This window comes from Pan paniscus, chromosome 12 (assembly GCF_029289425.2).
Source record: "Pan paniscus chromosome 12, NHGRI_mPanPan1-v2.0_pri, whole genome shotgun sequence".
NCBI classification, from domain to species: Eukaryota; Metazoa; Chordata; class Mammalia; order Primates; family Hominidae; genus Pan; species Pan paniscus.
In genome coordinates, this window is record NC_073261.2 from 59,693,507 (window position 1) to 59,720,765 (window position 27,259).

The 27,259-nt window shown below is 36.5% G+C and overlaps 2 long non-coding RNA genes across 2 annotated transcripts in view; one reads left to right on the forward strand and one right to left on the reverse strand.

The window, feature by feature from the left end:
- Nucleotides 1–20,758, reverse strand: part of LOC134728644 (uncharacterized) — a 157,337-nt gene extending 136,579 nt beyond the window's left edge. The window contains exons 1-2 of the long non-coding RNA XR_010109263.1: nucleotides 20,631–20,758; nucleotides 20,462–20,513 (exon numbers count right to left, since the gene is read on the reverse strand). This is a non-coding gene — a long non-coding RNA (uncharacterized LOC134728644). The remainder of the gene's footprint in view (nucleotides 1–20,461; nucleotides 20,514–20,630) is intronic.
- Nucleotides 8,944–20,439, forward strand: LOC130541225 (uncharacterized). Its single transcript, XR_008955269.2, has 3 exons — nucleotides 8,944–9,072; nucleotides 12,075–12,272; nucleotides 14,893–20,439. It is a non-coding gene; the product is annotated as an uncharacterized LOC130541225 (long non-coding RNA).
- Nucleotides 20,759–27,259: the final 6,501 nt, after the last annotated feature.

Sequence of the window (27,259 nt, forward strand, 5' to 3'; positions counted from 1 at the left end):
CTGATATGTTACCCCATACTCAAGGAAAAGCAATTGGAGGATTTCTCAAGGGGAAGCGACATGATCCAAATGGCATTTAGCAATGTTACCATCACCTTGGGGGGGAGGAGAAAAATATCCCTTTGAAAGAGCCTTCCCAGTTCCATAGCTGAAGGCAAATAGATTTAGAAAAAGTCCGTGGCAAGAGATATCCTTGCTTGACTGCTGGATTTTAAAGATGTTTCTATAGGTAGGAAGAATTACAAGGCTTTTCCAGTAAACTGAGTCATAGACCTAAGAGTTGGGTCCTGGACCACTTGGTCCACTGCCTCCTGGGCCAAGTTCTTGCTTTGATGTAGGCAGGGATGTACAGCTCACATAGGATAGCCAGGGTAACTGAGGCTTGGGAACTGAAATAACCATCCATGTAATAGAGCCTGCAATAATAGGTAGAGCATCAGGGTGCAGCTTCTGCTGTCCAGAGACCTCTGTCCACTGCACAGCTTCACCATGGAGGAGATGGCCAAGTGAAGAGCCAGTGAAATGGACAACTGGTTTCTCACTTCGGATCTCCCAGGAAAGAACCAGTATATACAGCTTTCTCATGCACAGTCATGTCAATAATGATACTCACATAAAAAAATTTCTCTCTTATTCTCCATTTTTAAATAGTAGCAAAATGAGGTATTCAATCACCTGCATTCCAGGACACAAATATATAAAGAAATGTATTTTAGGAGCAGAGAAAGGCTGGTCACAGTGGCTCAGGCCTGTAATCTTAGCACTTTGGAAGGCTGAGATGGGAGGATTGCTTGAGCCTAGGAGTTTGAGACCAGCCAGGGCAACATAAGGAGACACCCATCTCTAAGAAAAATTTAAAAAATTAGCCAGGCATGATGGGACCTGTGGTCTCAGCTACTTGGGAGGCTGACGTGAGAGGATTGCTTGAGCCAGCGAGGTTGATAACTGCTACAGTGAGGTGTGATTGTGCCACTGCACTCCAACTTGAGTGACAGAGTGAGACCCTGTCTTAAAAAATAAAAATAAGAACACAAAAGGATTTTAAGAAATTGCTCTTATTTTCCTACAGATTTCTAATGTGGATCACATGCTGTGGCTGATTCTAGAATGTCAAAAAATACAAAGACACCTTTCTGGCCCCAGCATATTGTAGCATTCTACCTTATAAGAGGCTAGTTAAAAGAAATCAGACTTACCAACAGAAGAACAAGAGAAGCAGTCTTGTACAGAAGGATAAGAATGAGTATAAAATGAACTATAAAGCTATAAAGAGTAACAAATGCATTCTCTTGTAAAGAAAAAAAGATGAAATGATCTAGAACAATAGGCAAGTGTTTTGCTTCATTGTTTAATCGTAATTATAGCTATTTATATAGCACTTATTATTTGTCCATCATTATTCTCAGAACTTAACACATATTACCTTGTGGGATCCTCACAGCAATCCTATGAGATGGATACTGTTATTGTCCCCAGTTTATAGGAGAGGAAACCGAGGCACAAGGAGGTGAGTAATTCACCCATGATCAGAAATTAAAATTCAGAATCTAAACTAGGGGATTTGGCTTGTAACTGACACTAGGAAGAACTGCGTTTAGCTGTAATTTGTTCTGGTTGATTTTATTAACACCAGATTCAAAAAGGATTTTAAACTATTTGTTTTGAGTTGGAAACACATGCCTTGTCCTCAATTCACAACTTGGAGAATTTTATTTTTAATTTCTTGGTTCTGCTTCTTCATGGCTCCTATTATCTTCAAACCATGATTGGAAAAATAATACGAAAAAATAATTATGAACACTGGCTTATAGATAAAAAACTGCTTAACTTAAGCAAAATCAGATCAAATTAAGGCTGAAATCTCTTTCTTGTAAAAATTTTACTTTTTTATATATGCAAGAATTTGTGTCTGTTCTTGCTGAATTCCAGGCCTTAGAAATAGACATATTTATTTAGTTTGGCCTAGGTCTAGTGTGTGTTGCTTGATCTATTCTTCCTAGTTTATTGTATCTCTTAATCTTCTACACATGCAACCAGAGACCTCAGTGATGAGGGCATTGGAAAAATCTAAACAATAAATACTGGTAAGAGATTCTCTATAAATGCAATAATTAATCAAATAACGCTTGGAATAATGATGTTGGAATGATTAGATCTTTGCAGAGTCACCAAATTATAAATTCCAGTGCTTGCCATAACTGGTAATGTTTTCCTATTGTTTGAAATATCTGAGATCAGTATTTTGTACATGATAAAACAAAATAGCTCACTGCTTTGAGAAGCAAATATGATTCAGTGTTCAAGGTTTCAAATAAAGCCAAAAGCCATGATATTTTCCTGCTAAACCCAAAGCTCCTTCTTCTGCTTTGCCCTTTTGGAGTTCAGAAACCCAGGTGTGATCTCTTTCCTTGGCACTGACTGAGCACCCTCACAGAAACCTTCCCAGAACTTCCACTTGGCACTGGCCCTGGAGCACTCAGGTGGCACCTGGTACCTGGCCTTGGTTCCACCTACCTTTGATGGCACCTGGGACCAAGAACAGCAGGACACTGACACTTCAAATTGCCAATAGTCTCAACTGGCATAGAGCTTTACTTTCACTTATTTTTCTACTCACGGATTTCCTCTTTTCCGTGTAATTGTCCAACCAAGTTACTCATTCAACATGTTTTTATTAAGCACCTACTAAACTCTAAGGTGAGGAAAAGATGATAAGCCAGAAAGGCATAGCCTCTGTCCCCAGGGAACTGACAGTCTAGAAGGAAATATACAGTAATAACAAAGCATGCAAGCTAAAAGTACAGGGTGTAATGGAAATGCAGAAAGGAAATATAAGTATCAGAAGAAATACACCAACATTTTGAAGCAGTTCCTGCGTGATGGAACTTTGCTTAATTCTTCCAAATTAAATACTCTATTTTAAGGTCTTTTCCAAGCTTAATTTAATGGGCAAAAATATGGTTATAAAGAGCATTTTTAAAACAAAAAAAGAACACTTTCAGTCTATTCAAACACTAAGTTTTGAGAATTTTTCTTTTTAAACTAATATCAAAAATTTCTAAACTTATTATGCCATGAAGTGTCACTGTGCAGGCAATGACTCCAGCTCCTATTCAACTTAAATTCCTTCTTCAATTATGCCAGCATTGGCTGCCTTAGATAAAAATCCTTTCTGGTATAAAAAGGTATTAGGCAACCCTTGCCTCCACAATGCCTCCATGAAATCGCATTTATCTTATTCTTCTCAACTTCATGAGCAGAAACTGAAGAATATAAACTTTAGTCACATTTAAATTTAGAGTATTCTGTGAATTTACCCTCTGATTCTCCAATAGCTCTGAAGTCCACAAAACAATGAATAAAAAAGTCATGCCTTCCAATGACATTTCCACCAACAGTGGATTACGTATATGATGGTGGTCCCATAAGAGTATAATAGAGCTGAAAAATTCCTATCTATGGCCTAGTGACATTGAAGCCATAATAAGATATTATCATAAAATATTTCCTTTTGCATGTTTGGATGTACCAATTCTTATACATTTATGTTTAAATATACAAATTCTTACCATTGTGTTCCAATTGCCTACAGTATTCAGAATAGTAACATACTGTATGGGTTTGTAGCCTAGAAGCAAAAGGCTAGACCACCACAGCCTAGGTGTGTAGTAGGCTATACTATAATATTTAGGTTGGTGTAAATACATGCTATAATGTTTACACAACCACAAAATCATCTAAGGATACACTTCTTAGAATATATCTTCACTTCTGTAAGAGAAATCAAAAGGACCAGCAATTATAACAAGATAGAGGACTATGATTAGATCCAAAGATCAAGATAATTTGAAAGGAAGCCAACTCGAAATAGCAACCGGAACCTTTCCAGATGCTCATTGTTGATATATATTTGATAGGGATTTTCTGCCCAATCTGAAGGCAAAGTTTGCTGTCCGCATTTCTTTGTATTACGAAAAATGAATTAAAAGTAATTTCTTCAATGCTAAATACACTTTTTTCTAACAATAGAAGTCTTAACGTATGTTTATTAGACTTTGAAAGTCCAGAAGTTTAATGAAGAAAACAAATTCCCACATAATCTCACAACTAAGAGATGCCATTTTCACCCTTAAGTCACTGAATAGTTGGTTTTATACTGTTTGTATAGCATATCCCGCTGTTGTCACTTAACATTATGCTTGGAATATGTCACTTAAAAAATATGTATATATTTGTCATGACTTTATAATATTCTCTTTAGTAGATATATGACATATTTAACTTTTCTCTTATTTCTGTATAACTAAATGGCTTCTTTTTTGCTATTATGTTATAATGAATGTTTTTGCATCAAGAATAACTTATAAAGACATCTAAAGGACTCTAATAATGATAAATCAAGATCAACTAAAAAACGTGAACACGCTTGACATGCGTTGCTACAGGTTATGAATCACAAATTATCCTTGGTCTCCCATCTCTATGGGTTTTTTTTTACATGGCTAACTAACTCAATAGCACCTAGAATTACAGGTGCATCAACTTTTAATGTTATCCATTTTCAAATCTATTTGTTTTAATATCCTGCTTTATTTCACATATTCCTTAAGGGAACTTGGAATTTTTCACCTTTTTAATAGAATATGTATTAGTTATCTTTGCTGCATAAAAAATTACCTCAAAGCTTAGCTCAAGACAACAAATACTTATAATCTCACATTTGTGTGTGGGGGGGCGGGTGGGGGGACTCATGACCAGGTGCAGCTTAGCAGGGCAATTCTGGTTCAGGATCTTTCATGAGATTATAGTCAAGCTCTCAAATTGCAGTCATCTCAAGATCCAAGGAGCTAGAAATTGGCTCCTATGCTCAATCACATGGCTGGTGGCATGCCACAGCTCCTCACTGGCTGTTTGCTGGAGGCCTCTGCTCCTCACCTCATGGGCCTCTCCATAGAATTGCTTCCAACAGGGAAGCTGTGTCCCCCAGAGTGAGAGATGCAAAAGAGACAAGAAGAAAGATGTCCAAAACAGAAGCAACAATACCATCACTCTTCCTGAATTATATTGGTCACACAGACCAGCCTTGGCATAATGTGGGAGGGGACCACACAAGGGTATGAACACCAAGAGAAGTGGATGATTTGGATTTTATGTTGAAACTGTGGAATCTTGGAGACTAACTACCACATATATAATTTTTATGAGGATCTGAAATATGTACCTAATAATCTTCTGCTGAAAACTCCTTCATGTGCTGCCACTTAGAAAAGAGTTTACCATTACCAAGTAAATTTGAATATTCCCACATCTTACAAGTGAGTAACTCCACTCCTAGGTCTAACTTCCTAAAGAAAGTCTTTATATAGACACCAGGGTGTATATATAGAAAGTCTCCTATAGGGGCACATGTACAAGAATGTTCTATATAGCAGGCTTTGTGATAGCAATAAATAAATAACAGTCCAGATGTCCATCAATAGAAAAAATAATAGCAAAGTAAATTGTAGGGTGTTGATATCATAAAATACTATTCAGCATGACACTGAATGAACTACAGTGCATGCATCAATCCAGCTGCATCTGCTGAGTGCAAAACACAGAATATAAAATATATATCAATTACATTACTATAATATTCATAAAAGACAAAACCAAATAACATACTGTTTAGTGGTACATTTATAAGAACTAAAATTATAAAGTAAAGCAAGTATACGATGATTCAAAGGCCAGGAGAACAGTAACGCGCTGGAGAGAGAGATGGGAATGTGCCCAGAAAGGCCTGCAGAGACTTCTAAGAAAGTGGCAACCTTTCATTTTATAACCTGGGATGGTGAGTATAGAGGTGCTCACCTTATGTTTTTAAATCTACATAAATAAATGTTTTTACTCTCTTCAATAACTACATGAAAAAACCACACCATGTGGTAAAATTATTCAATAATATTTGCAACATGAAAATAGTAGTCAACACATTAAGCACTTACTATGTGACAGGCACTGTGATAAGCATGTTGAGTGATGGTTTTTCATTTAATTCTCACCACAGGTAAAAGGCAAAAATTACTCTTTTTTTCCTCATTTGCCAGATGAAAAAATTTAATCTTTAATAAATGAAAACACTTGCCCAGGGTGAGACAGCCAGCATGTCATGGAGCTGGGATTCAAACTCAGGCAAGATAGTTCTGGAGCTAACTTTCCTGATGGCTAAGTTTACACTTGGGTTCGTTCCTACACGTAATTCCATGTGTAAAATGATGAAATGAAGCACTAAATCATGGAAGTGTTGGAATTATATCTGAAATAGATAAACTGGTCCTTGCACAGGTGAATGGACATTCGCACAAGCTCTCAAGACTCCTCCATCTCTTTCCACTGTTCCCTGATGATGAAATCCTCCTCACCTTTCTATCAGGATTTCAGGTGCCTCTCTTATAAACACCAACCAAATAAGAAGACACATTTTTAGAGCACCTAGTATAAGCCAGGCTCTCATCTAAGTGCGAGATACATGAACTCTCATCTAAGTGCTAGATGCGTTAACTCATTTGATCCTCATAACCACTCACTACACTGAATGTTACTATGGTACCCATTTTACAGATGAGATAGCAGGTCCCAAGAAAACTGTTTCCAGCCATTACACATCTTATAAATCGCAGCACCAGCATTTAAACCCAGACATTCCAGATCCAGAGCTTATGATCTTAACCGCTAATATACTGTCTCCCATAAGATATTATGTTTAGAGTAAGGGCAGATAAGAGAAAAGCAGGCTCCTTTCCTAATGGAATGCTGTATGGAGTATAGATGTTCTCTATCAAACGAAATGCTTGAAAGGATTTCTGTTCTCAGATTTTCTTATGATGTCAGAAAAAATGTAACATGTGTGCTAGGAAAAAAATGTATCATGGTTTTATCTTGGAGACAGTAAGAACACTATAATTGCACTTCAGTTTTTAATTTAATTTTGTTACAAGTTCACTGCCTTTATTATCTTAAGCTAACAGGAGTTAATTCAACTAGTTAACATTACAGTCATTTGATTCACATTTGCTCTAAGTCATTTTTAGGAGTGAGGAAAGATATTTTATATATTAATCTAAATTTGGGAGGCTCCCACTACATGTGAGGCCCTAGAACAAAAGATATTAAGTTTAAAAAAACATAGTCCCTCCTCACAGCAGTCCACAGCCTAGTGGTAGACAAATAATTACCATGCATATGATTGTTATCAACATACTAGGTTCTAAAACAGAGGAATGCATTCTAGAAGTGACTGTCTCAATTTATGCTGCCTTTTAAAAAAAAGTGTCTTTTGAACTGAGTCATGCAAGATAAATGTACTTTTGCTACATGGAAATTGGAAGGAAGGGCATTCCTGATAGAGAGAGCACAGCACAGTCAAAAGTCTGGAGACATAAAAGAACATCATATGTATAATTTGTTGCTGCTAGAGTGGAAATTGCTTAGAGGGTCATAGTGGAAAATGACTCTGGAAAGGGCAGTTGGAGGAAAATAATGAAAGCCTTTTCCTGATTCAATAGTTCGACCTGAGGGCAATAGGGAGTCTTAAAGATTTTTAAGCAGGAAATTATCATGTTTATTATTTATTTTATTCTGTAATCCAGAGGGGCTGGATTATGGAAGGAGGAGCCTCACTGCAGAAACAGCAGCCTGAAGGCTATTTTAATAGTTCTGTCAAACATTACCAACAATCTGAACTAGACAACCTTATAAAATAAATAATATTTTAGATTCCATTTTACAGATGAAAAAAATCAAGGCGCAGAGGAGCAAAGTAACTTGTCCAGCACTGCACAGCTGGTAAACAGGGGAGTCAGGGTTCAAACCCAGGTGGTCAGACTGTAATGCCTCCTGCACAGGTCACTTCTCTGCCAGGTTGGATGATAATCATGACAGGTGAAAAAAGGTAGGTAGTTAGAGAGCCTTAAGTTTGGACTACAGAATCGAGGGTACTCCCTCCCATTAAACATCACATGGATCACAGAGTAAGAGACATGGCAGCTAGAGAATCAGTGAGTTCCGTTTCAGACATGTGGTCCAGAAGGTCTTTGAAAGACAGGCCCAGATGCCAGAGAGCTATTGAAAATGCCAAGGCTAGGCTCAGGAGAGTAGGGGCGGGAGAAAATCAACTGGCCATGGAAGATCACCACTACATAGACACCCTCCCACCCAAGACACTCATCCTGAAGATGCAGAACCTGAGGCTATGGAGAGGCAGCTCAGAAGACAGCCCTCTGGAGCCAAAACCACTTTCAAATTCTGGGCTTCCATGTGTGTTCTGGATTAAGTTTCTTTACTTTTCAGATCGGAGGGTTTTTTCATTTATAAGATTGAGACTGTAGAGTAGTACATCACTTACCACTTGTAAAGACAAAAATTAATATATATCTTAAGTTCCTAGTACATTGCTTACCAAAAGTAAGTACTTGATAAATGATATATAATGATTATTATCATCATTGTTATCATTTCAGAGATTGGTCAAAAATGAGGCTCTAGTGTAGGTGTAACACACTGGGCTCCCAGCCCAATTACTTTCTTGGCAATTTTTTTCCATAAAATGTTCTTAATTACCTGGAATTATCACTAACTTTTCAACCGAGGCAAAGAAAAAAAGAAGCCCCTTTTGAGGAACATGAATTAGCATTTTTTTAAAATCTATTCTCTATTAGCCAAAAAGAATAACCTAGAGAAATCAGATTACAATTAGATATACATGTATACAATAAAATACAAAACATTGCTCGGAAACAAATCGAGTGACACATTTTCCTGGAGTCTGAAATGACCCAGACGAGTCTGTGGTGTGACTCATTGCATCTAAAGAAGAATCAGGCAGTGATTCTGTCTGTGATAGAAAGGAGCTTCTCAGCCATGGTCATCTTGCCCAGGATTTTCCATGGTGACATTATCTGTGGTCACAATGGGTACATCCCCCAAGAAGGATGGTCTTCCAGGAGTCACTGAAAATTTCAAGAAGTGAAAATCCAACAGAAAATATTTGAACCCAGGAATAAAATAGAAGCCTGGAAGACTGAAGGATATGTAAGCAATTATTTGTCACTTTGTCATTCCTCCTTTAGATGTATTTTTCTTGGGGATTCAATGTGGTCAGTAAGAATACAGTTATACAGTCAAAAACTTTGGGACTGAAAAATTACAGTAGAGAAGACTTTCTAGTAAAATGACTTCAGTTCACATCACTGACATACACACACACACACAGGTCAAAACACAAACACACTTAAGAAAAAAAGACATTGGAAATAAATTAAATTTATTGTTTAATTTGATTGCCTTTAAGATAATACATTTGGTAAGGATGTGAATATAAGCAATGTGGAAAAAATAAAATAAACGAAGAGGAAGCAGTGCCAACCTCATCAATTAGAAATAAGGGGAGATGTTTCAAGGCAAAATTCCTCCTTCTGCACTAAGGATTCTTGGTCTTTTGAGTTCAGTTCTCTGAACAGGGCTGCAGAGCCTCAGACTCCGCTAGTTCTCCCTCCTTTTTCAAGCCCCTATCTCTGCCCCTGCTTATCTGAATATATAGGCCTGCCCTTTGCTCAGATTTATGGGTCCAGCAAGGGCTGTGTGTATTTACTGTGTTCTGACCTGAAGACCCCAGGCTGAAGGAGAAGAGGAGGAAACTGGGACCCATTCCATAAACAGAGACAGATCTGAGGGGGAGGTAAAAGGCTTTGCTAGCACTTAACATTTTTAACTATTTGGCCAAAGCTTACGAATTACCGATTAGATTAGAGTACAAGAAAAACGAAAGACGTCGGTGGAGATATGGAGAGAGTAAATTGTATATTTTTGCTCTAGGCTAGTTGCTTGGAGGCTCTGGGTTTGGGGGTGGGGGTGTGGTTAAATTTAATATGAAAGGTCAGAAAGAAAATTGATAAGTCAGTTACAGAGGGAGTTATAAAATGCTTTGGGAAGACAAAAATGAGGATATAAACAACATTTAATAAGTTGGCAAATTTCTCCAACCACAAGTTAAGCTCCTTGTGTGAAGCAAGATTCGTTGCATTTTTTAAACTGTAATTGGTTATAGAAGAAAAATCCCCTGCTCTATGTTTAAATGAGAACACATTGCCATAGATGACCAAAAGCCAATAATTACGAGTTTAAATATTTTTCTTAGAGCCTGGTGACCCACTTGAAAGCATCTGTTTTCAAACAGGGCTGCTTTGTAAATGGGCCACCAGTATGTAAAGCAACTGGTCCATCTGTAAGGTGCATGCACCAGTTCAAATGGGAAATAAAAAGCACTTACATCTTGAGCAGTGCTTAGCACCCCAAAATGAATCCGTCTTCCTCAGGGCCATATGTTTGTGTACCAGCAAAATGTGAAAGCACCACTTCTATTTGGAGCCATTCTCAAATGATCTACTTACTGGAAAAACTTGAGTTCATGTGGGAAAACCCTTACCTACCAACTGACTACATCAGAAATAATCTAGCATCATATGTAAAGTCTACAATATTCAATAGAGAACTCAAAAACAAAGCAACTAGGATAAGACAGTAAGTGAATCCTCCACAAATCAATTTACATTACAATGGAGCAAAAAACGTGTAATATACATGGCTGAGGCTGTGATTAGAAAATTTGTGAAATATCATCAAATTGCTTCTTTTTACTCATTTCAATATAAAGCAACTGTGTTCCCATGATGTCATCTGTTAAAGCTATAATGATCTACTATGGTGATGATATTGTGTGACTGGAACATTTGGTTTCAACTAAAATATGTTGTGGATAATAAAGAGTGTTATTACAGTCCATTCTAAGTGGACCTGTGTGACTTAGATTGAATTAATAATTGCATGAGAAAATACATGTGCTTCACATTGTGTGTGGCACTTTAGAAATGTTAACCTGTTTATTTATATTATTATTAAAGTCATTTGTCAGAAAATCAAAAGTAAAATTAATTCTATAACTGAACTTTTAAAAAATTTATAATACAAAAAGCATATAAATGCATTTTCTTTTCCATTTATGTGTGCTATTTTATGCAGAAAATTAAACATAAAATTCTGAGCAGTCAAGTTAAAGAAGGCATTTGATTATTACATCAGTATAAGCTGACTACGGAACAGTGGAAACTTGGGCAAAAAATGATGAATGGGAAAGAGCTATCCTAACAAGGTTGCATTTCTAAAGTAAAATGAAATATGTGACATAGTATTCTAGAAAACTAATATCTTTACTGCTATCTCTTTTGAACTTTTCCTCTAAAATAGTAAAACTTCTGCTTTGTAAATAATGCATGCTCAAAACAGATGCAACTGCATGCAGACTGTTGAGAAGAATTTTTGGAGCTATTACATCGTAGCTAAAATGCTTCCCTGTGTCATTTCTGTTGAGATCCATTTGCCAGTGAAATAATTTTTTTTTCTAATATGGTGTGGATCATAGCAGCAATGGGTTCAGATGTAACCATTTCAGAGCAGAGGCCTAGCTCAGTATGCCAGAAAAAAAAAAAAAGAAAAAAGAAAAGAAAAGAAAACCCACCACAAAGAACATTGAGATGAATGGCTCTATTTTATGAGCCATAAAAGTTTTATTCATCTTGACACTGAAACAGGTTTAGGCAGTGAGTTGACACGCCTTAAATAAATAAGTGGAATTAATTCCCCAGCCCTTGAAACAATAGCAGCATGCATGTAGCACGGAGAAATGCCCCATTGTTTCCCTGTGGCTGCCTGATATTGATATTATTTGTGTTTTTCTGTGCTGCTTCCTCAGGGGCCTGGTTGATCCACTTCAGATTCATCCCCTGTTTTATTAGAGGTTGAAAAAGGTTCAAGACCTGGTTGTACCACAGCTCCCACCGACAGCTAAGGAACCAGTTTGGCGTCTGGTTTGTCTGTTGTTTTACTGCTGACCTTCAAATCAACTTTAACCCCTGACCTCTGGAGGCATCTATCATGACAAGAGGCTGTTTAACACAAATGGTGCCCATTTATAGGGGAAGAGACTCTGAAGATTTCCTTTTTATGAAGAATTTAGTTTTTCACCCCTCTTTTCTCAGTCACCACAGGTGAAATCCCTCTCAGCAGCTGGCTTATGAAATAATGTGAAGGGAGGCCTTAATGAGCAGAATGCACCCTCAGCTGGAGATAAATATATGCAAATGAGATGCACAAACAAAGGAGCCTGGACAGAGAAATATCTGCAATTCCAGCAAAATGCTGCCTGCAGCTCGAAGATGAACAGCTTTGATAAAATGGTAACAAAAAGCACCTTTTTATCCTCCAGCGTGTTTTACATTGCAATAGACCATTGTCATTGCAACCCAGTGGAGCATGCAGAGGTTTTCTGCACTGTTTCAGAAAACTGTTTAAACATTTGTTTTAAGGCATTCATGAAATATAATCAATGAACTGCTTCTTTGTTGTTGTTGTGATTTTTTTTTTTTTCCCTGAGTGTGTTTTAGATGTTACTGTAGTTATTTTACCTGTTGGTCTTTTCGTGGTTTAATGTTGCTGGCTTGCTGTGCTAGTTCATGTTTTGGTGACTGTTTCTTCCACTAGTGAGAATGATTTTTTTTTTTTTTTTTTTTACATTTCAATGGAAAGAGATTTCAAGTTAATAACTAGTAAGAATTGGCTTTGAGCAGCACCCGAACAACTCGTTTTAATGATGGCAATCAAGTGTGAGAGCTAATTCAGAGACAGGCATGTTAACATGCTGATTTTAATAAGCTTTAAAAAGGCAATCTCTAACTTTTAAAAGTCTCTTTTTAATTTAATTGTTCTTGGTTCATATGATGCCAAAACAAACAAAACCATTAAAATATGTTTTCAATATGTATCCACGGTGTTATCTGATGATGTTCTAAATTAGCATCATGTTGGTAAAATAATGATTTGATAAGCTTTAAAAATGGAAAAGCTGGAATTATTGACGTAGTTAGAGGAAAAAGCAACATTTTTTCCTAAAAATGAACAAAGCCCCAGCCCCAAGATCTCAAACCAGAGAAAGGCTGGGCTCACGACATGTAAATTGCTGCTTTTGAGCATGTGTATTATGTTTAAGTGAATTGTCAAAGCAGCTAAGGTGAGAGAAGAAACACTATGCGCTTCACATGTGTCAAAATACTATCACTCTAAAAGCTCAGCAATATTTGGTTCTTTCATTTATAACGCAACCCTAGCATTCTGCAGCAAGAGATGTACAAGGACCTTTACATTTCCTTTACCTAAATTATTTCATCTTGGTAGCTAGGATTGGAGTGGAGACATTCTTCTGAGTATTGTGTAGCTTTCACATTTTATGTGCATTTCATCAGGCAAATGTCAAATTTGCTAATAACAAGAAAATCTCCTCATTTTTAATCATGCCACTCCTGTTGCATGGGGTGGGGTGTGGGGTGGGGGATGGACGCAAGCAGGGGGCGGAGGAGGAAGCGTAAAAGCATTGAGCAGTCTGACCAAAGAGAATAAGGAGAAAAATGCTGTTTGGATTTTTAAATGACACATGCTTGGTTATCTCAATGCCTGTATCAGTGCGTCATTAAATTCAGAATTTCGGGAGTTAATAGAAAGTTGGTTATATTAGGGATGCTTTTTCAAGCCCAGCTTCGAAGCAGCATAATTATGTTCAACTGCTGTTGTTTGGAAAGGGCAAACAGCATCTTAGGCACAGAACAATGAAATTACAGCTGAGATTTAGGTTAGCAAAAGCCGTCTTCTCTAGGCTTTTATGATTCATTATTTCCCATTAAATACAGTATTAGAAGTGTACACTAGATAGCTCGTGGTTGCTGCTCTCGGAGCACATTATCTATATTACACAGGTCTGGGGAGCAGAATTAGAAAACTTTGGGGGAATGAGCAATATGTGTTTGCTGATAGAAGTACCATATGGCTCATCTTCTTCAATTGCTTTCATTGCGACTCTGATGCTGGAGAAATTAAAGTTTTATTTGATGTGGCACAGCTTAATGAACTGTCTTCTGTTAGGAAAATTGAATATGTTTCCTGTTATTTGAGCACAGAGCCTCCATGGTTTGGCTGATGAGGGATGCATTATGTATTGTTTATTTAGCATTTTGAAAACAAAAGCAAGATATTGAAGGTAAAATTGATTACTGCTGGATCGCATTATATGATCAAGTTTTCTCCCTTTAAATTTCCCTTTACAATCCTTTTGTAATGTTTTAATGTGAGATTGTTCCAGCTTTTTGTTTTTCAAAGGTACACAGAACTTGGTTTTATTAAAATACCTTTATTTGTAAACGAGCCACATGAAACTGTGAAGCCAGTATTGCTATATTTATAAAGTTCTAAGAACAATGTTTGGAAAAAAAGAAAATAATTCAATTTGTATGAATCTAATTGCAAAACTTCTAGTGAACCCCCAATCAGTTCTGAGAGAATCTAATGTTTGGCTAGTTGAAAGGGGGATGTCATTTTCTTTTGTTTGAAATAGACCACTTAAGAACATGCTGGGGTGGGGCCATAAGATAAGGAAGACGCTTTTAATATTCGGAAATACAAACCTAAAAATATCGTTTTAAAATTTTGAGTTAGTCATCAGTGAATAAGAAGCTGTATTCGGCCTGCAGATTAAAGAAAATAAAGTGTAGATCTCATGAATTTAAATTTTTAGTGAATAAATAGGATTACAATATGCTTACATGCTGAGAAAACTGGGATGTCAACCCGTGTGAATGTTCTCTACTCCCTGAAGAATCTATGAGAGAATATATTTAAAATTTTGTTTAATTTCCTTGTTTTTGTTCTGGTTCTGATTGTTTTTGAAAAATAAGAAATCTAAATAATCTCTAAAAAGACTAAATGTAAAATCATCTTCTAATCACTACATTTCTTTCTTTCATTTTTCAGTGAGAAATATTACCACGTGTGCTGATGCCTCAGACACACCAATCTGCAACAAGCAACTAGGATAAAAAATAGTTAAAAGTGAATCAACATTTATCTGGAATATACAGTCCTGACCCCCTTACGCACTCCCCCCCACCCCCCTCCCCGCAACACACAAAGTCATTTGTCTTCTATGTCCTGTGATGTTTTGAGGATTCTGGCAAATATGGCAGTTAAACAAACTTCTAGCACAATCTAAATACAGTCTGTTCAAGAGAGGCTTCCAATGTTTATAGACCATAAGTAAAGAAAAAAAAAAATCTGGTATTTAACCAAGAATAGTGCTCTTGAAAATGTCTCAGAACAAAGTGTTTAAGCAAAACTTTGGCCATAGATATTCTCCATTCCTCATTCTTTGCTGATTTTTTTTTCAATGAGGACTTTTTATATGCCATCATTTTGCTTCTTCTTCTTCTTCTTTCTTTTTTTTTTTTTGAAATTAACAAACTAATTTTAAAAATCAACACCTGACTGGGGACCTGGTCATACAAACTTCCTTTAGATACAGTTGAGAAGAAAACATCACATTTTTATGAAGCCCCTCTCCTGACAGGGGACTGGAGGAGGAACACCATTATGCATTGTTATCAGCGTGGTGTAATTTGACTGTTGACAAAGTATCCGTGGCAGTGCGAATGAGCGCAGTTAGAAGTGTGGCGGATTGTAATCAAGAAGATGCTTAGCTGTGCAACACTGCATCTCGAGCAGATTTGAATCAACATTGCCTTAAGGGGACACACACACATACCAAAAGAAAAAAAATCCATTAATTTTTAGAGGGAAAATTAGAGTGGCACTTGATGAAGTGAAATTTGACATGCGTTAATTGGTGTGCAGCTCTCCTAATGAGAGATTTTCAAATTCTTTTACTGCTGTCACCATGATGGCACATTGTCTTGCTGGACAAATACTAAAATTGCAAATTGGCTTGATCAGGAAGTTTTACGTATGAAGATAACACTGTATCCTCTAGTCCACTTCCAAAAGGTGGACAGCTGGAGAGCAAAGATGACTTTCAGCTTTACCTTCACCCCAGATTTTAAAAAAAAGGATTATTATAATAGTTTCATTATGAGACTTAATGTAAAGGAAGCAGGTGCTGATACAATTTTCTTAAACAGATGGAAACGTTTCTTTGATACTCATGCTTCTGCTTCATATGAAATATTTCAGGTAGAAAAAGAAAGCCAGTGAAATGCTACATTATATATATACACTCTCATATTTCTCCTTATATTCTTCAGAAATTGGAGTTAGGTGGATTTTTTGAAAGCTCATGTCACATTTTTCCCTGCTCTGAGATCTAAGGCACTCCAGTTCCCCTTCTTGTCTTAAAGTAATTATACTGATGTTTGGCCCCCAGGATGGCACCAAATATGATACCACAATAATTTTGGTTTCCTTTTTCCAACTCCTCTTGTCTAGCCCTTGAACCTCTCTTAATTCATTAACATATTGAATTTTTTCAATTTTCCATTTTCTTGCAATAACAATATTAATGCCGGGGTGAAAGCTTGATTGGAGCTAAATTACTTGTTACCTGCTGGCATTTATTTATATGGCATTGAATTATAAAGCTTTGCTATTGTCATGCCTTGGGCGAATTGTTTATGACACCAGTAATAGGAGTAATTGTTATTGTTGAAATTACCTGTCAGCTACCCATAGCAGTGGCCCTTGTCCCACTGACAAATAGTGACAAGGGAGAGGTATCCTCCATGCGTCCCCCTGATGGCTTCTCCTCTGATAATAAGAAGTGCAGGGCCTCTGATAATTTGCCTGTCACTGTTGAGTGCAGCTCAGAGAGAGTTGGCCAAATTGTTGTCATTCACTTTGACAAAGACAGCAAAATGCTCCCGTGCAAGAGGAGGATTATCAAAATAAATGAAATAGCTTACACCCCCTTTGTTTGGCTCAAGAATTGCCTGGCTTTGTATGAGGTTGTGAAATCAAGGTCCAGTTCTTATCGATGTGCCTCTGCTCATTCTAAGATGAGGATCCCAGGGAAGGAAAGGCACCTTAGAAGACTCGCCATTTTGCAGCTTGCATCGGCTAGTAAAAAATTATATTCAAATGTAAAGGGAAAGTCAATAAAGTTGTAATAAGTCTAATATGTCACTAAATACATTAATTTAAAACACATCTAAAATTTACACCTTTTCTTTCCTGCCTTCCATTTGTCCCTCTGATTCTTCTTTGGCCCACACAGACATTCAAATTCAATAAGCATTCAAAAATGCACAGGTTTCTCATTTGCAATCAAGTTTTCTTTGAAAGTTTAGAAATCTCCATCTCTGACTCTTACAGCTTTAAAAGATTATCTAGTTGGATTTAGGATTATTGTTTCAGATGGTTGGTTCCTTTCCATACATTACTTTTTATTTATATACTATCTTCATGAGTAAAGAGATAAATGAAACATAGTTCCAGGTATGAAGCATCAATTATCACAGGCTTACAGAGGAAGCAAAATGGGCCTGTTATTGCCAGAGTGCAAATATTAATGTAAACCTTTGCATTTTAAAATCCCTTGGTTGCAGCCTGTGAACCTGTCATAGAGGGGGAAAGGGACAAGGAGCAGCAGGGATGGTGTCGCGGAGTGTCCCTGTCTGAAAGAAGTGGGCTTGAAACGAATCAAACCTTTGCCCTTGTAAAAACCAGAATCATTCCCACCTTTCCACAAAAGGCATCATTTCATGGTAGGAAAATTCTTATTTTTAAGGTGCCTGGGAGGCTATTACTCATATATCTTCTTGACAAATACTTCCTGTTATAAGAACTTGAAAAGAAAAGGAAAAAATAACTAGGATAAATGTAAAATATTGGCTCCATATAGGATAGTAATCAGCTGTTTATTGGTCTCTACTAGACAAGTAATGACCAACCACAGTGTTAAGTACCAGCAACATTGCCTTGGGCCCTTGCCTCCCAACACCAGCCATTATCTGATTAGAGAACCTCCAAAGAAGTCACTATTGCATAATTTTATGGGTCTTAACAGTGCAGGTTGGCTGGCAGAAAAACTACCTAGGAGGGTTGATAAAGCAACAGTGAAACATGATTTTATTTACTTCACTTACACCTTGGTCTCTGAAAGAGTACCTGAGTATCTCAGATGCTGGTGGCTACACAAGAAACCTAAAATCAATTCAAATAGGAATTGCGTGGGACATGGGGGAGGTGGAGGAGGGGGACAAGAAAAGTAAAATTATCTGTCTCTTAAAGCTTTTCATGGACTGCATAGTTTGAAGTAGTGAACAACATTGTTATAGGCATCTCAATCCTTTCTTAGGTGTTATGTATTTAAAGCAGGTAAATAGGGTTTTAGCAGTGCTAAAACCATACATGCAATATGATTATAGGAATAAAATGTGTTTCTAATCCTTAATGATGATGTAGTCTTCTAAAGACAACCACTGCATGGTTAACTATGTTGAATGTCCCTGATTAACAAGTGGAAGGCAGTGACACAATTAAGAGGTTATCTGTAGTAATAAAAATGCTCAAACCTGTCTTGGAATGTGATCCCTTTAACAGATAATTTTTAAGAATGCAGGTCCTTGCTTTCTCTGTGGAGACACACGTTAGTGATCCCAGGAGGGGAAATAAACATACGTTTTTAAATGAAGATATTTAAAATGTACCCCATATTTCAGCATGTTGCTGTAACCTGGTCTTTTTTATGTTCCTCCTATAAAACCTAAATTAAGCCTCTTAGGAGTGGTTTTGCTGCAGGTTTCAACTAAAAACACAATACATTTTAAATGGTTCCAGTACTTGAGTGCACTTTAACATGTAATCACTAATGTGCATTCTCTTCCTCTCTCTTCCAAGCACCAGTCCTTCTAAAAGGATGAGACTTCTTTAAAATTTAGCTTCATTTGAAATGTAAACTTTTAACAAATAGTAATTGCTTCTGTAGCTCTATTGATGAAGTGACTGGCAGCAAATCTTTTCTTTCTTTTTTTCCCCCCTCTCTCTGTAACATTTTGAAATACCCATCAGTGTCAAAGAAAACTGCACACGCCTCCTTTGGTGCTCTAAATAAGGCTCAGCAATGTTAAGAAAAATGTCAGAAAAAGCTCAGTGGATTAAAGGAACATTTCTGCATCATGTCAAGGAGGATGGCAGGGCAGACTGGTCTGCATAATTTTGAAAGATATTTTTTGTAAAACGCTTACTCTTATGAACCAAATGAAATTTTATTTGGAAAGATTTGATATTGTATTTGATAACATACAACCTTCAGTTGTTTTTCTAAATCTTGTTATTTTTTAAATATGTCTTTGGTATGTATTGTTTACATTAGAACTGTAATACACTCATCTTTTGGTAGAATGTTCCTGTACCCGGGTGCAGCGTTAAAATACATTTCAGACTCTTTCATGCATTTTTCTTTTCTTTCTAAAATTCTTGGAATGTTCACTCAGCGGAAGCAGTGAAAATGCTCGGCTCTTCCACATGCAAATTTATTGAACTAGTCAGTCTTTTTTCCCCTTAAATAAAATGTGCATATAGTTTTGGAGATTTTCAAAAAATAAATCATTTACATGCCTTTGTGTATTAAAAATAAATTGCTGGTATGATGTTTTTAGTTTGTTTTGTTCTATTTTACTAAAGAATATGCAATAGTCACAAAATAGTGCAACGACAGTAAAATATTCCACAGTATTGTAACTACGTAATTAAAACAACGTCAGAAAACACCTTACAAATTTAATACTAGATACCACCAGAAATGGCAAGATTAGTTTTACAGAAACAAGGTAAGTCTCAGCTGATTTTAAATATAAACTTTTCCAAAACAGGTTAAAAATGAATTTAGACAAATTTGGCTCTTAACCTTTAAAGATTTCCTGCCCGCTTCTGTATGTCCTTTATTACATTAATTTTTTATTTAAATTACACCATTAACTGGATATGAATTTATCAAGAATACATGTATTGATTTATAAAACAGTACCATTAATTATTATAATAGCTAGATGTAGCTGATATTACAAAGCCATTTAAAGGTTTTTAATATAACTTGGACATACATAGATAGATAGACATTATGGACAAGACTACAATTTAAACTGGCTACCAGCAGTTAATGAAATCCTTGATTTATATTCTAGTTTAGAGATTGATTATATTGTTGCTTTGTAAAACTATTTATATTATGCCATTTTTCAAAGGATGTCTCAATAAAAAAAGCTAAATAAAATATTCAGTCAATTCCCAAAGCAGATTTTGTTTTCTATATTTTAAATGCTGGTGAAAATAATTGATTGTGTGTGTTCCAAGCTTTGTCATTTCCATTCCAGAGGTGGCTTTCCTGATGGGAGCCTCGTTTGCATATGCACACTTTCGCACACTTTTGATCCTTGCAGAAACAAATCGCTTTTCTTTATTTCATTATGCCTCCCACCCCCAGTAACAAACCCATGTATATTTCACAGACCCCAACTATCAGGACACATAAGTCTTTCTGGCATCTTTTATGTTATGCATTTTTTTCTTAAGGTTGTGGAAAACTGGGACTTACCCCAAAGCCGCAAAGCAGGCAATCACGAAGAGTATTTGGGTAAGAATGCAATCTGAAGAGGAAAAAAAGAAAAATGAGGAAGAACATCAGCAAATAACAGTAAAACTTTCAAATTACTTTTCAAATGGTAATTAGCCAGCAAATAGATTGAAATTTAAATTCTTTTCACATTGTACTTGGTTTGGGTCTCCCAGTCTCTTTATTTATATCACTTTTCCTTGCCTGGCAACATATGTTACCGATTTATTATAGTATTTTTACTGTTAGCAGACAAATCTGAAGGCTAGCTGAGAAGGCTAGCTTCATCTGATGACTTTAACAACAACTGCAGGGCATCCTTGAGGGTGAGCCAATAGGCTCTTTTGAAGCTATAATACTATTAACCATTTTGATGCTGAAATACTTCTCATAGCCAAAATTGGCTCTGTCTTTTCATGGGCACTCCAGTTTCTACACATAAGAAAGTTAATGTAAATGATTTGTTTTGTAAATATTTCAATAGCCTTCTAAGCACTTTCTTCCATGTGTCTTAAGTTCCCTAAAAGCCATCGGTTTGTTTATTTCCCCTTCTTTTACAGACACTGAAATCTGTGGCACACATTCATAAGTAAACAGCTATCAAACATCAGGTTAAGTTGTCACGTCCCCCTCCCCCATGCCATTAATTCTCTGCTATGCTATTAAAAGAAACAAACATCCTTTAGAATTTAAATGATCATGTTTCTCTGGTATATGTACAGCCTAGAAAAGTAAAGTTCAAGCAAGATTCTTCTTGGCTAAGAATCTGAAATTACTTTCCAAATTAGAGACACCATTAAAATCAAGACCGTTTTAATAGATACGTGACCCTAGCTAAAGGTTTATGCCTTTTAATATGTGCATGTGAAAACGTCTGTTTTAGAATTTTATTTGTTGACTAAAATATTCATTTTAAAGTTAACAAACTTCCATTTTTATGATTTCTAATGTACGTCAGTCCAAATTATCTTGTCGTTTTAATTTAAAATTTTTAGCAACAATTTCTCAATTTAAGTGTCTATGTGGGATTCATTTACAATTTCAGGTACATTTCATAAAACCTCCTTTGAGCATTCATGACTTGAAAATTTAGAAATTAAATCCCGATTACTGGAAGCCAGTATTTCTTGTCTAAAGGGTCTGGCTCAGCAACTAAAATTTAACGTAATTTCGATATTGGGAATTCAACCAATAAAAAAACGGATATTCAGTGCAGTACTGGGGGTTCTGACTGTCAAAAATGTCCATTTTTAGGACCTGAAATACACTCTGGATCCCTGGGATCCAGAAGGCACTAAGAGACCATTCAATATGTCCATCCAAATATATCTAACATGAGAGATTCTGTCTACAAATCATAATAATGCCACAGCTCTCCAACGTATTTAAGAATACACAATCATATCTGGTTTTAAGACATTTGCATATAAAATTTGACTTCAAAACAGGTGGTGAAATAACTACATCAATGCAATCATTCATCTGATTCTCATTTTTATGCGAAGTTCTCAGGTCTTTATCATTTATACTTCAATATACTTTAACAACTCTTATTTTAGCATTTATGACAATGGCCCCACCCACTGCACCAAAAGAATAATAATAATGAGTAAATGTTATATTCAGAAATACATAGTTGTATAGTTTCATCCTAGTCTAATTAACGATACTATTTAAGTTGGCCGATAGTTTATATCTGTTATCAGATACTTACAATATGTATTTCTTTTTTGTCCCAGCGTGGCATTGTATGGTGACTGTGGGTAATTTTAGGTCAGAAGTAATTATGATCAAAAGGATTTCAGCTTCAGAAAATGAGGCCAACTTTTTGAAGGCATAAATGCACTCCATTCCAAAAGTGATTATATGTAGGGTTATGAATTCCCAAGTGAGTCAGTGCTAGTCCTGTCATTCTAAATGCCCTAATTAAGACAAGTTAGTTTTTAAATATTATTCTTCTTCGAAAGATGGAGACAATAAGGTTGGAGGGCCAAGAGTTTTCTTTGTCCTCAAAAACATATGTTTTTGAACCAAAATCTAATCTCCAGCAGAGTTTGATCAGCATATTTAGAAGCCTGCCAACTGTGTACACAGGGCTCCGTGCTTTTCTAGAACAGGTCCGCTACTCTGATAATCCAGCCGGCGGTGCCCTTAATAGAGATGCCTTCCCACCCTCCTCTACCTACCACATTCTCTCTCTCTCCTCTCTCTTTCACCTTAAAACAGGTGTCTTTTTAATGCCTGAGTCTAAAGATACAGGTTTCTCTGGCTTCTGGCTCCAGCTCTGTCATGATCATTTTTAATAATTGACATGGCCCCTTCTCAAAACCACTCAGATTCTTAGCTGGAATCCCTACTCCACCCAATCTCAACTCTTCCCCGAACCCCATGGGCCATCCCCCTGCTTTCTGTTTTGTTCATCACCTTGGTTTCGTCACCCCCAGCCCCATTTCTGACCTGCTCTTTTTCTGGATCAGACGCAGGGAGGTTGAGAGGTAATGAGAACCAGATGGACATAGCGCAGAAATTGCCCAAATGGGTATGAGAATGTGGGGAGCTGTCAGGCATGGAGAGAAGCTGGAATTTTTCAGCAATAAAATGGGATTTATCGCCACTCTACCACAGTCATTGCTGACAACCGTTTACCTTGACAGAAACCCCATTCCAATAGGCCACGCCGATGCAGATTCTTTTTTCCCAAAGAGTGATGATTGGTATTTGTTCTAAGGCTCAAATGGCCTGCACTAAAGGTGAAGCATTAGGCCAAAGTCCTGTATTCCCCACTGAGGCAAATGAACCTGCTAAAATAAGTTCCTTCCACAATGGCTGTGTAATTGAAACCAGAAAGTGAGAGAATTTGATAAATTGCTTGACCCTGAAGGAATGTTAAGGTCATAAATTTTCATTGCATTTTTTTCTCTCCTTTTAAAAATATTTTTATATATTGATTATATTTAGTATCTACCTCAAAATTCAACAAGCTTACAGATCATTGGTTGTGGTCCCAAGGGAAAGCACAGTAAATCATCAATTAAGAGAGCAGGGAGCATTCTCCCCTCATCTTCCAAAGAGAAATGCCAGCTCCTTGGTAGTCCAAGGACAGTTATGGAGGTGTCTCACATCTCAGAATTATTCAACTTAGCACGCAATTTGTCCTGGCATGGACAAAGTAAAATCTACAGAAAAGATGTTTCTCAGAAGGGTGCTGCTATACTTCTATCATTTAAGAATGATGAACTGTTAAGAAGCTGGCAATCCATTTGCAGGAATCACACCCACATACCTTTTCTCAGGGTAACCTAAAAATAAGAAAGATTGCATTTTAGCTACAAAGGGCGATCCCCGTTTTTAGGTAAATTGAAAGTGTGCCTGTGTTTGCGCGCGCGAGCACCCATGCTTCTGAATGCTGATTTTGGCAAGTTCACTTTGAAATTATTCAAACTTTTTCTTTTTTGAAATGTCGATTGTCTTAATGTGGTAATAAAGCACAGGTCATAAAAACAGCCCAAGCCACATATTACACAATGTAAAATGGATTCAAATATGAAAGTCATCACGTAATAGAAAATTTCTACACATCTTGCTGGAAGGTTTTACTTGTTTTTCTAAAAAGTGAAGGAACTGAGCTTGCCAGCATTTTAATTTAGCTGTATTCTCTACTGATCACTTACGGTGATATATTATGAAGACATATACTCTCTCAATTGGAAGCAGGTTAAATAATTTCCTGATAGCCAAAACTTCTTGTCCTTGACCATTTTAAAGGACAACATATCTCCTTTGCATTTGTGTGCTAGGTTTGTTAGAACCATTAAAGAAATAAAATCAGAAGTATTTTATCACTAATACCTCACTTTTATGTTCAGGATTTTCAGAATCCTGGAGACCCAAAATGAGATACAGGGTGGAGTTTCTCATTTACCATTAGGAAAATTTCTCTAAATTAAGAAAGTTTCCTGCTGATTTATTTTCAATGACTACTTATCAGCTTAGAATTTGAAACCAATGCTAGTTTTAGGATGCACAGGTATTAATTAAGCCCATGAGTTTTTCCTCAAAACCATCTGAATTGTGTAAGAAAAAGATCATTGATGTTGCTTTCCACAAAGTATTATCAGTAGGGATGAGGCTAAATAATGTCTAGTTTTATATCTTACTTTCTTTTGTTCACAAGTAATTAATGACAGTGTGTATTAAAGGTATTTCCATCTCAAAGTAACTTTTTGTCAAGTAAAGAAGAAGGAAAGAAGGCCCATGAAAGAAAAAAATCTCAAATTTTTGTTACTTGCGAATACAAAGTCAGAATTTTGGAGTAATACGAAGTAGTAAGAAGTGCCAGGGCTGTTAGAAACCTTGGAATCTAGCACCAAAGTACACGACAAGATGATAATTTTCATATGTTATTGCTTATGTGCATATAAATATCCTAATAAGATTTCAACAACATGTCTTCATGTTATAGAGAGGAGATCATGATACACATATGATCAGCCTTTAACCCTGTGTCTTTTTCCAGTGTTAAAATGTGGCTTCCTTCCTCTACCCTCAAAAATTTTGCCACAAGCCTGTTTCAAACAAACAAAAAATAAATATATGCCTATGTATATATGTATACATATCTAAGTATAAATAAAATATGAACAGAAAATGGATTCAATCACTAATATTTTTGCAAACTAATGTTCAGCTGATGCAACTCAATTTTATTTTGCATCACATTAGTGTCATAATGGTAATGACTAGCCTTTATTCACTAACAGTTTGAGTCAGCACTTTGAGACATTTTCAAATTAGGTCATACTGCACATTCGTGGCTGATACAAAGGTTGATTAAGAGAGCTGCACAATTGTAAAGTGATGTGGTGTGAGTTGAATTAAGTTCTCTCTGATAGTTACGGGAAATGTGAGCCACTATAACTAAGCAGAAATAATGTATGGGCTATAGGGGGAGAATATATTTCCACAGAGTGCTTGAAGTAATACTCATTTACAATTTAACAAAGTCCTCTTCTGTTATGGAAGAATTCTATCATGGGACCTGAAAACAAGCAATGAATTACAAAAAGGACACTGGAGGCCTGGTCTCCAGTTCTGTTTCAGTGAAAGTCAGTTTTTGCCTTTATGTCCCTTTTGACCTTCTCAATAAAGACCTTTTTTCCCACTTCTAGACACTGTCTGCTGCTTTTCTGAAAACCATCCTGTGTCACAACCAAACCATTTGACCGTAATGTAACAATTCTGAGGCAAGGCTAAATTGCTGGGCCAGTGAGACCTGGATGAAGGGGGAAGAAAAAGAGTCTTTTAAAGTAATATTGTTATGGAAAATCTATAAGTTCATCTAAAATTTGAAGGCATAGGATTTTCTTTAATTCACCGAGCACTTCAAATAAATTGTAAAAATGGCTCCTGGAAGGCAAAAGTACTTTTTAATTGAGCTTAAAGAGAACAAAAATAAAAGCTAAAACTCACAATTGTTGGTTTGTTCAAAAAGGGCAAAAATAGTAGTTATTATTAACACTGTATTCACAACATATTGCTCTCTCTATAGAATAAAGAAGCCACAGAAGATTTTCTAAATATACATATATTGGCCGGGTGCATTGGGCTCACTCCTGTAATCCCAACACTTTGGGAGGCCGAGGAGGGTGGATCACTTGAGGTCAGTAGTTCGAGACTAGGCTGGCCAACATGGTGAAGCCCCGTCTCTACTAAAAATACAAAAATTATCCGGGCATGGTGCCACACGTCTGTAATCCCAGCTACTCAGGAGGCTGAGGCAGGAGAATCACTTGAACACAGGATGCAAAAGTTGCAGTGAGCTGAGATCGTGCCACTGCACTCCAGCCAGGGCAATAGAGCGAGACTCCATCTCAAAAAAAAAAAAAAAAAAAAAGAATATATATATATTCTTTTTGCACTACATATATGTAGTGCAAGTGGCTTTAAAATCTAAGGAAACTGGAAAAAAACTTAAATGGTGTATGGCACCTGGACAGAAAGAAAAACTTCTTGGCTAAGCAGCTTTGGTCCTGAGGACGAAAAAGGACTTTGACTTGCGCATGCATTCTGCTTGCTTTCTTTGAAGTGGCTTTCTGAGAGGTATACTTCTAGTGTGATAAAATCACATTTTCTTTCATGTGTTTGATGTGTTTATTAAATTTCAGTTTCCCAGGTAGACTTTTCTGCCCTCCACATGTATTCCTGGATTCAGTCCCTGCCCATGGGCCCATCACAGTGTGCCCTACCATGCCCCCGCAGACAGGTTACCTCCAGTTTATTCTAAATTTCTTTCCAATTACATCTGAATTTTTACATTTTAAACTGAACTTACTTCCTCAGATAAGGATGAGTAGGCAAACTAAGTGGAAGGGTTCAACTGAAAAAGAATTGTATGTGTTGATTTTTTTTTAATTCACCAAATTAGAAATACAAATTTGTAATAGCCATAATTATTCTCAATATTTATAAGTACATTTATATTCCAGGCCCTGTAATTATGGTTTTCACAAGAATGAAAGAAAAAAACGCCCTTCAAATTTTGGAAGAAATATAAAGAAGAACTCTTTGGAAGGAAGGAAAAAACAAAGGAAGGAAGGGAGGGAAGGAGAGATGAAAGAGAAACAGGGAAGAAAGAAAAAGCAAGACAGATTGATTTTAGCTCTTTCACTCTCTTCTGACAAAGACTCCCTCAAATCAACCATCCCTGTTGACTGATTTCTGTCCCTCAGCTGTGAAAAACGGCAATCTATGAACATGATATATGAAATGGCTACCTTCAAC